General features: G+C 38.9%; 1 pseudogene; it reads right to left on the bottom strand.

Annotated features, from left to right (window-relative positions):
• Positions 1-6,994: 6,994 nt before the first annotated feature.
• LOC129207849 (uncharacterized) lies at positions 6,995-9,089 on the bottom strand (annotated as a pseudogene).
• Positions 9,090-10,633: the final 1,544 nt, after the last annotated feature.

Here is a 10,633-nt window from a genome sequence, read left to right as displayed (position 1 = left end):
CTTGTTTTGGTATTTTAGTGACTGCGGAGAAATGACCCTTGAAGTTATAGTGTCAGGCTGGTAATGAACTGACATCCAGGGGAAAAAAAACCATAAACCTTTTCTTTCATTCCCCCATCTTGTTGTGTTGGGGTTTTGGGGGTTTTTTTTTGGTTTGTTTGGTTGGTTTTTTTTATCCTTCCTTGTAATTAGACTTGCCACCATCAGAGACAGTCTTAGTTATTAGCAGCATCTTGCTCACCTTTGCAGAGGGACAGCAATGGCTAAGCGAAAACATCCCCCTCAGTACCAGTCTGGAAGGTGGACAGAAACTGGCATTCACACAATCCAGTTTTCTTCTTGTATTAACCTTTCTATCCTTAGGGACCATCACTTTTTCTTTGTGTGTGGAATCTCTGCTTTTCTGTTACTTCTGTGATTTCTCGCAAGGAGTCATGAAATTTGAATACAAACTTGCCGTCTGAGATTTTGGTTCAGACAAAGAGCTGTAGTTCTAACCACTGCTACTCTGCATAAAGGTGTAAAATGCAAAACCAACCATGTTTTTCTTCCTCTAAAAGTTCCCGGCTCTTGTATCGCTTTGGTGTGGGTATTGACATCGCTAAGAAGCTTGAAAAGAAAGTGCTGATGTTATTCATGTTTCTGCCCGAGTTGCTACCCCTTCAAGTAATGTATTTTGCTAGAGAATTGTGAACTGTTGCTGCAGTAAAATGCATTTCAAGGTAAAAGGGACCAATATGTTGTTGTCACTGCAAACTGAATGCTTCTGCTGTGGCCCGGGTGCCACAATTTTACCAAAGCATCTTGACTGGATGTGAGATATCAGTCTAACAATTATACTGTATAAATAGCTCAGCTTCTCTTTGTCCTTTGTTTCTAAAACCCCAGTCATCTGCTATTTGATCTAAAGGAGAATCTCTGTTAGCTAGCTGTAGTAGTAAATCACACATTTGATGATATTGGTAAAGACACTGACCAGCCTTAAACAAGTCAGAAATTGTTTACTCCATTTGCAGTTTTAGCACACTAATCTTACCACGTGTGAAAAGAATCACATTCCCTCACATCTCTTACACCTGCAAGCTATGCATCATCAGCATCAAGACCAATGTTCTTGTTTGGTATCACATAGACTTGCCAAAAGCTAGTCAGTAAGTTAGGCCTTCGTTAGAGCGTGGTGCTGTCCCCATGCCTACTGGGCATTGCGAGTAAAGCAAGCTGTCAGCCTGATGTGTTTACAGATAGATGGGTCAGGAGTAGAAGCCATTATTTTAAATGTGACCTGACCAGTGCGGAGCTGGAGAGATTTTGCACATTTATAAATGACCATCTTCATCAGACATCCAGCCAAGGATGTATTACCAAGCCAGTTGCCTGAAAGCTTTTTGTGGTAAATCAAAGAATTAGAGTCAATATTATTTAGACCTTTCCTCGCCAGTGCGTGGAGCTTTCACAATTTCTAGGAAGCTCACACACCCTTGCTTGCAAAAAACAAAAAGTGAATATATGCTATGGATTTCACATATTGTTCTTCTGTTCATAGGAGGGCTCACCAATAACAAAGAAAGAACCAGGGCACATATTATAAATATACTTCTCAAATGAAACCTTTTATCCTTATTCCCTAATATTTCTCATAAGGATACCATCAGGTCTCTCTATTACCTTTTTCAGTGTTGTTTTTTCGTTCTAATACACCATCTCCCTCTGTAAGCCATTATCTAAAACAAAGTTTACACTTCTGATTTGCACACAGGGATGCTATTTAATGTCTGATATTCTTCATGACCATCTCTTCACTTTATCTCATTTTAGAATAATGATAAAAGGAGCTTTGGTCCCCTGCTGCTCACTATGGCCTCTGAGCTTGCTCTCCTCATCCTTTAAAAAAGCAAAATGCCAAAAATCTGTTTGAAACAAAGTATGCTTAATCTTTGGATCTGTTCAGAAATGCTCTCAGTTATGGATACAATGGGTGTGCAAAATTGACGGTGTTCCCTTTACACCCCAGCCAGGGTATGATTTGGCCATGTGCACAATTTAGAATAAACTCAGAGCTCTTCAGTGTAAAGTGCATCTGTGGAGTCCTGGAAGAAGGTTTGTGAGCACCTGTTCTGGCCATATTCCCCCAAATCTATTCTAGGACAGCAAATACCCTAGAATTTCAGAAAGTTCCCTTTACTGGAAATTACAACACAATGATTTAAATCACTTCCTGCCTTTTACTACAGCTGCAATGGTACAGAGACCATATAATGAGAAGGGGGAGAGAGAGCAAGTAGGCTGGTTCATCTTTGTAATCTGTATTTTTACCCTAAAAGTTTATAGTCAGGGGTTTTGTTTGTTTTTCTTTATTAAGACATGATTAATTTTTTTTTTTTCGGAAGAGACTGGATATTCAGTCACCTCATCTCTGTCCAAATTTACGAAACATTTGAAGGGTAATCATGACACTTCCCAGAGACTTTAGGTGCAGGTTCTTTGGTGCTAGAGTGTGCTTCCACTGGCCGTATATCACAGTCTGAGCCTGGTCACCTTGTGCATCATAGGGCAACATGCACATTTATTGGTCCTCAGTGTTTGTCAGGTAGCTAGGCTTTCAGTATAGGACAGAATTATGTCTGCTTCCCACCTTCTCTCCCTCCTAGAGCGATATTTTAAAATTATGAACCATATAATACCTTCCAGACACTGAGATCATGGTAGCTTAAGATAGGATAGCAAAAGAAATTCTTAGTCAATGCTATTGTATACACACCAGTCGTTCATGTTTTGTGTCTCCTCCTCCGTCTCAGAAACAGGAAGGACGTAGCTTGAGAAGAGAGGAAGAGGAGAAAATAGAGGGAGGAAAGACACTGGTAAAAGTTTCTTTGCCACTTCATCTTCATCAAATGATAGTCTCCAGCTCTTGGTGAGAGCTTGAGACCAATCCTCTTTGTCAACAGCGCCGTTATACAGGCTCACACTGTGACATCGCTGCTGCTCTACTCTCCTGCTGAAAAAGCTGCGTCTCAGCCTGCTTCCCTGTCATTTCCCCGTGAATCAGTAAAGTGGTGCTCCTCTGGACCCTGCTGCCTCATGGGCTGTGGCAAATCTGTGGGCCCTCTCATAAGGCAGTTCTGGGAAGTCGGATGAGAAGAACAAAGATAATTTAGAAGTTTTAAAGAGTTAATGACCAACAGTACAACAACAGGATAGTTTCTAGAGGAATGTGGAGTGTGCATTCTCCAAGGTATGACTAAAACAATAAGGAATACTTAGCCCTTTGTTTCCCAAGGAAAGTGGTGTTAGTTCTTGAGTTTGAGTAATTAAAAATATATTTTTGAGAGACCATGGAATATTGTCATGGCTGGTACTACATTAAGAAATTGGAAGAAAACTGGACTAGCTGACCTATTGGGCTTTTCCTGTTTCTAATGACTGTTGATGTACTTTAGTCCCTGTCCTTTTGTTTTTCAGATGTCTTACCCAGGGCCAAATTAATCCACTGTGTGCCTCTAGTGCAGATGAATTTAGCTGAAGATCTTTATTTTTTTAGTGCTAAGATATGCCTAAAAATCTAAAGTGAATGTCTGAAGTGGCATAATTTATTACTTTTTTTAGTATTTGATATTTTTTTTTTTGCATCACAGTGAAACTTATTTTCTGCAATCTATGTGAGCTTAGTAGTTTTAAAGCTAATATATAGGTCATTTCCTACGCGAGAGCACTTTGGCATACTTTTGTAGATGTCATTGTGTCTGCACGTATCCCAATTCCCTTATCCTGATCTTTCTGACTCCTCTTGCCCTGGGGATTGCATACTGAGTTATCAATACTGAACTGACTGTCTTCAGGAAAGAGAGGCTGCCTTCGAAGGAGTGAAGTAAAAATATACAAAATACAAAAACACCAAAATCATTTGATGGCCAGTCTATCCTATCTGAATCTGGGGGGGTCTATAATTGAGGAATTGCCACCCTTTAACTTGTAGCATTAAATAGTGCTCAGGAAAACTGAAAAGGTACTGGATGCTGTTTAGTGACCAGAAAAGATGGCGTGGATACATGATTTTTGGATTCTTTTCTTGTTCCACTAGTTTATAATCTCTCTGAACTTGGTTTATGCCTTTAAGTTGGTAAACTCAATTCTGCTTACCTACACAGTCTTATGAAACTTGGTGAATGCAATTATGATATATTATTTACCTATATCTTACTAGCAGTGATAACTCAGCAGCAGGAGAAAGTTAAAATTAGTGTACTAATCTTGTTTGGTTGGTTTTGCTGTATTTTTTCAGAATTTAACTGCTTACTCCCTTTTCCCAGTCTTGAAGCTCTCTCTGCTCCTCCTTGTGACTGTAACACTTTCTTTCGAGCCACTCACTTCTTTATAAATTTCCCCTTAAGCCCTTCCTTTTCTATTTAGCTTATGATTGACTCCCTTTGAAAAGCATTTTGTGCTATTGTGTGTTAACTTAAATTGTATTTTACATAAAAGGTACGAGATAAAATAAAGGAGAGGGTGGGAGATGATGCATTAGTGTGTGGGCTGAAAGATGGAACAAAGGGTTGTTTTTAATTCAAGCTGAAAATAGAAAATAAGATACTTGCTGCACTTCTGTGCATGTCAACAAAACTGTGACTTTACTCACAGAATAAGAAGTATGCAAACTCTCTTTAAGCTACTGAGATATGATAAGTTAAGAATCTAACCATGTCATTTGCTGATAAAAATAATCCTGGGCTTCTTTTTAAACACTTGTTATAATGTTGGACAATGTGGGCAAAAGAAAATAATTTGCATTATGAAAAACTCCTGTAAATATATCTGCTGAATTGCAATGTGCAGCTCCAGCAGGATATTGCTTAGAGAGATTTTGTTTAAAACATTTATTGGAGGCATATATTACAGTATATCATTTACTGGCTGGAAGCCATGCAATATGTGTCTTAACAAAAAAAAATTACCTTGTAATATGAGCCCCTCCAAGGCATAATTATATAATAAAGTTCTTATTGGGAAAACTGGAAGAAGGCCAAGCCTTGTCCAAATATAGTGAATGTCAGAGCCAAATTTATTATCCTTAGCTATTAACAGGAGAAGGCAGGTTTTGTTTACCAAGCCTAATTCTCTCCTAATTACAGCCACTATAAAATAATTACTATCCATGGGATAACAACACAAGACAGAGTGACTAACAGAAGAAACTGCAGGGGTTAGAAAACAGAGTGCAATTCTGTGTCATTTTGAACAGCTTGTGTACTGCCATGAACAAATTAACGGACTTCATTAAGGAATTATGTTTTAAGAGTGGCTTTGCAGTGAAGCAGTAAAGCAATTAATGCATCTTATTTGGTCCTAGATCTGAGTTCTAGTGCAGTTTTGGACAGCAACTTAATTTTTTTTTTTTTTGATGTATCAGGTATAATAGGATGCAACCACATTACTGAGTAAGATCAGTAATGAATATACGGAAAGGACTTTATTTTGGACAAACGATACCCAGTCCCCATTGACTCAAATTATTTTACTGAGTGTATTCAGACTAACCTAATCTTAATTGAATAAAAAACAAAGAGAGAGACCAAACTATGCTGTAAAATAATTTGCATATTCAAATATTTATTTCCAGTATATTTTGGACAAAAACACACAGCACTATATCAATGTTATATATAATGTCTATGTTTGTATTTCAGCAAGGAAAGTAGGTTCTTGCAAAATTGTCAATATTTTATTGTTGCTCTCTGTAAAAATCAGAATATGGTATTTCTCAGTTGAAATGTAATACTTCATTAAGTTTCCAATGTTTCCATTCTCACTTTGCCTAGCCTCCTCCATCTTGTCATACACCCCCAGAGGTGCACAACAGACCCGGGGCTAGGTTTCTTGCACAATTAAAGTGTATGTATCAAAATCAGCCTGTACACAACATACAGTGTAAAAGGTTAGAGTTTAAGCTCTCTCCTCTCCGTAGTGGACACTTCACCCTGTAGCAGGGCCAACTTCCATATTTTAGTGACTTTGTGGGAACTGGCAAACTCAACCCACTTGGGAGTCTGTTTTACATACTAGTTTTAATAGGCCTCCAGATGGCCACATGAAAGCAAAAGGATTATTATAGTAGCCCCCAGCCGTGCCGTTATAGATAAAGGTATATTAGAGTTTCCGTTACAAACCTCTTTTTTGAGGATTTTATAACTCCATTATAAAATTCTCTTAGCACCAGAAGTCAATATAAAGTTCTCAGCCCACACAATATGTTTTAGTTTTTTGTTTGGGGTTTTTGATTGGGGTTTTTTTTGGTATAAGGCATGTATATATGTCAGTATAGACTGTTTATCCTGTATACACAGCGGTGGTTGAGATTACTTTAAAGGGTACCTTTTGTCACAATTTAAAAATAAGTTAATCATGAAAGCAAAATTTAAATGTGCATACCCTCAGTTGGGGTGAATCAGCGCACTGTCTTCTGAGATCAGCCAAGTGACTGTTGAAATACACTAAGCATCCTCTCCTTCAGATATTAATCTGATTGTAAGTACAAGAGCAAGAAGAGTGAAAGCAAAGCTAAGGTACGCAACTAAAGTGATAGAAATGTTGCTGGATGCTTAATGTGAATATTATGACAGCATCCAAAAGAACTGGGACACACAAACCCAAATCCATTTTATACACATCTGCAAATTTTGGAACCATCAGAATTCTGTGTTTTGGATCAAATCCTTGCTAGTTTACACATTGGTATTAGAGACAGGATGCTCTTTAAGCTGTGGCAAAGCTGACTTTTAATAGCTGCATTTGTATGGTTCTCTGGTTTTGCCCTCTTTTCCCTGGCTCTAACATCAGTGGCATTAAGTTATTAGAAAAGTTTCTTTGCACGTTTCAAAACCTCAAAATCCAATTTCATAGAACAAGTCATAGAATCATAGAACCATAGAATCATTTAGGTTAGAAAAGACCTTTAAGATCATCGAGTACAACCATAAACCTAGCACTGCTAAGTCTACCACTAAACCATGTCCCTAAGCACCACATCTACACATCTTTTAAATACCTCCAGGGATGGTGACTCAACCACTTCCTTGGGCAGCCTGTTCCAATGCTTGACAACCCTTTCAGTGAAGAGATTTTTCCTAATATCCAATCTAAACCTCCCCTGGCACAACTTGAGACCATGTCCTCTGATGCTATCACTTGTTACTTGGGAGGAGAGACCAACACCCACCTGGCTACAGCCTCCTTTCAGGTAGTTGTAGGGAGCAATGAGGTCTCCCCTCAGCCTCCTTTTCTCCAGGCTCAACAACCCCAGTTCCCTCAGCCCCTCCTCAAAAGACTTGCGCTCTAGACCTTTCACCAGCTTCGTTGCTCTCCTTTGGACACGCTCCAGCACCTCAATGTCTTTCTTGTAGTGAGGGGCCCAAAACTGAACACAGTATTTGAGGTGCAGCCTCACCAGTGCTGAGTACAGGGTGACAATCACTTCCCTAGCCCTGCTGGCCACACCATTGCTGATACAAGCCAGGATGCTGTTGGCCGCCTTGGCCACCTGGGCACACTGCTGGCTCATATTCAGCCAGCTGTCAACCAACACCCCCAGGTCCTTTTCCACTGGGCAGCTTTCCAGTCACTCATCCCCAAGCCTGTGGTGTTGCAGGGGGTTGTTGTGACCCAAGTGCAGGACCTGGCATTTGGCCTTGTTGAATCTCATACAATTGGCCTCAGCCCATGGACCCAGCCTGTCCAGATCCCTCTGTAGAGCCTTCCCACCCAACTTGGTGTCAGCTTACTGAGGACGCACTCAATCCCCTCATCCAGATCATTGATAAATATATTAAACAGAACTGACCCCGATACTGAGCCCTGGGGAACGTCACTTGTCACTGGCCACCAACTGGATTTAAGTCCATTTACCAAAGCTCTTTTGGCATGGCCATCAAGCCAGTTTTTCACCCAGCGAAAAGTGGAAAAAACAAAGGAAAATGCTGCAGTCAGTTAGTCTCTTTCTCTATCTGAACATAAAACCAAAACAGGTTTTGCATTTTTTTTTTTTCTGGATTAATCAAACAATTTCTCATAGTTTGACAAATTCTGAGCAATTTACTCCTGAATAGGGAAACAAGGAATGTGGAAGTATTAAAGAGACTTCCAGGCATGGAATCCCTAGCTGATTTCTTTCCCTGGTTCTAACACTGGTTTTCTGATACTAAAACTTGTTGACTTATTACAACATGAATATTATCTTTTCTCCACACGTCACATCTTTTTGGGTTATACTTCAAAGTCCTTATTGCCAAGATCAGCCCTGTACATTGACATTGGAGAAAAGGAAGTGCCATTATAAGATATTGTGTCAATAATTCTACATATTTATGAAGCCAAATTATGAATTGATATGATCTATCATAATGGCTCTAACCATGTCAATGCCTGCATATTAACTGCTCTATTACAGGATGATACTGTGTCAATCACAGTTTTTCAGGAGTCCAGAATCACTGTTAAGTTTTAGTCATTTATCTTCAATTGCATTAAAAATGAAAGGCTAACATGTTTGCAGCATATTAAGTTATGCTGCCAATTAATACTAAAAGAAATGAGGACAATGAGCATGGAAACGTTTACTGTTTTGCATGTTCCTAGTGAGTAAATGTCTTTGGAAAAGATTATTGAACTTTAAAGACACTTTAGGAATATTTTAACTATGCTGCAGGATGTACACATCATTCTATCACATAAAATTAAAAGCTCTACAGAGAACTACAGCTTAAATATTATAATAAAATACAACACAAATGAAATTATATCTAATTTTACTTTAGATATGTGTCCCATATCTTGTTAATGGTTTCCTGAAGACCTCTGAGTTGATAAGTAGTGCATTTGAATGGGATACATGTCTTCAGATATTGCAGAAAATTCAAGTGTGAGATGTCACGTACTGTAGCAAATTTGCTACAATACCTAGGCACAAAAGGGTGAGTTAAGGATGGACTGTCAGCATGAAGGTCGTGACCTGCAATGGAAGTAATGTACAGATCTAGAGCACTAATGAGGGAAACAATGACTTCCACAATAATGATGCGCAATGCTGTATAACATCCCATGTATTCTTGTATAGCCTGTAAATGTCACAGGCCTCAACTAGAAATCAGAATTTCCTTGCTTTTGATGGCTTGTCTTCAGATGTTTGGTGTGTTTTGTAGCTGTAACTATCGCTCTACTTTATGTATAAGCCATTCTAGGAAGCTGTTGTCGCATCGATGCGACGTCATGAACATTACTCAGTGAAGTACTTGTTGGTTTTGCATACATTTCAGAGGCCAAAAAGAGCATTTCAGGGCTCTAATTCTAGAAGTTACACTAAGTTTATTTTATTTGTGTTCTGGAAAGGATTTCATATGTGCTTTAGCAAGTAAAGTCTTCATTATTACCTGAGTCAAATCTCTAGGTGCATGTTTATGTCAGAGTTATACCAGTTTCAGGATAATCTTTTACTAGAAATGCACTTCTATCTAACCCCTACTGTTGTAAAATGTGATTATCTCTGGCACAGAGTTACAGATACGTTAGTTTCCAGGCTACTTGAGTTATTGTTGATTACAAACAGAAAAGCACAATTATTTGAAACGTTGCAAACACAAATACATTATTTTTTCTGATTCCTATATTTGTTTTGCTGTACGTTGGAGCAAGGCTTGGTAGCTTTGTAGTAGTAAACCTGATATTCATTGTGAACTGTATGTACAGTTATTGTGCTGTAAGAGACACTTCAGAAAGTGCTCTCGTCTCCTGAGCAAACTTCAGTTCCGACTGTTGCTTATGAACTAGGTCAAACAGACCTGTAACTAAAAAACTTTGGCAGGTACCAACATGTCCAGGTACAGTCTTAGGTCTCCAGCACCATTGCTGGAGATTCAAGATGTCACCAGTAGATGTATTCCTATTCTTATTACTATGATTTATTTAAAAATATTTAAAATCGGAATCATGCAGAAGAGCTGCAAAAGTCTGTAAGTGAAAACATCAACTTTACTGTCTTTTGAGAGCTACAACCTACAAGAAGCAGGCACCATTGTGTCAGGGTACAATTGACAGTCTGTTAAGGGATACTAAAAAACAGGGCTGGAAATAGAAATAGAAACTAACTTTCAGCTTTATCAAGTGTGATGCTTCAAGGTCAGAATGAAATTCAGTGATGGGGCAGCACAAAGATGCTTGCACGGCAGGTGCCCTGGTCAATCTATAAACTCAGAGGCCATCAGTCTCTGCTTGTGCCAGCCTGCATTTTAATCAGAAGGAAAAATATGTGGCACAGTTAAGCATGCTTAGTGGTTTCCAATCAAGCAAGTCCCCAAGCCAGAACAGCAAAAATGCATCAAAGGAGTGTTAAGGCACATTGGAGACATATAAAATCTTGACTATGCAAGTATTGCCAAAGGAAAATTAGTTTAAAATTTACTAATATCTCAGATTAGGCATTTCCTTCTCAATTCTCCTACAGTGCTGCAAATGGATCCCAGTAAGAACACACTTTTCTGTGTCCTTTTTCATTTTGTCCTACACTGGTTCACAGGTTAGTGTGATGACTGAAGAGACAGTATCAATGATAACAAGTGTACGCTGCATTTGCGGACTTCCTGTCCTTGGA

This window comes from Grus americana, chromosome 6 (genome assembly GCF_028858705.1).
Source record: "Grus americana isolate bGruAme1 chromosome 6, bGruAme1.mat, whole genome shotgun sequence".
In the NCBI taxonomy this organism is placed as follows: Eukaryota; Metazoa; Chordata; class Aves; order Gruiformes; family Gruidae; genus Grus; species Grus americana.
Note: the sequence above shows the minus strand (reverse complement) of the source record. Positions and strands in the feature narration are given on the sequence as shown.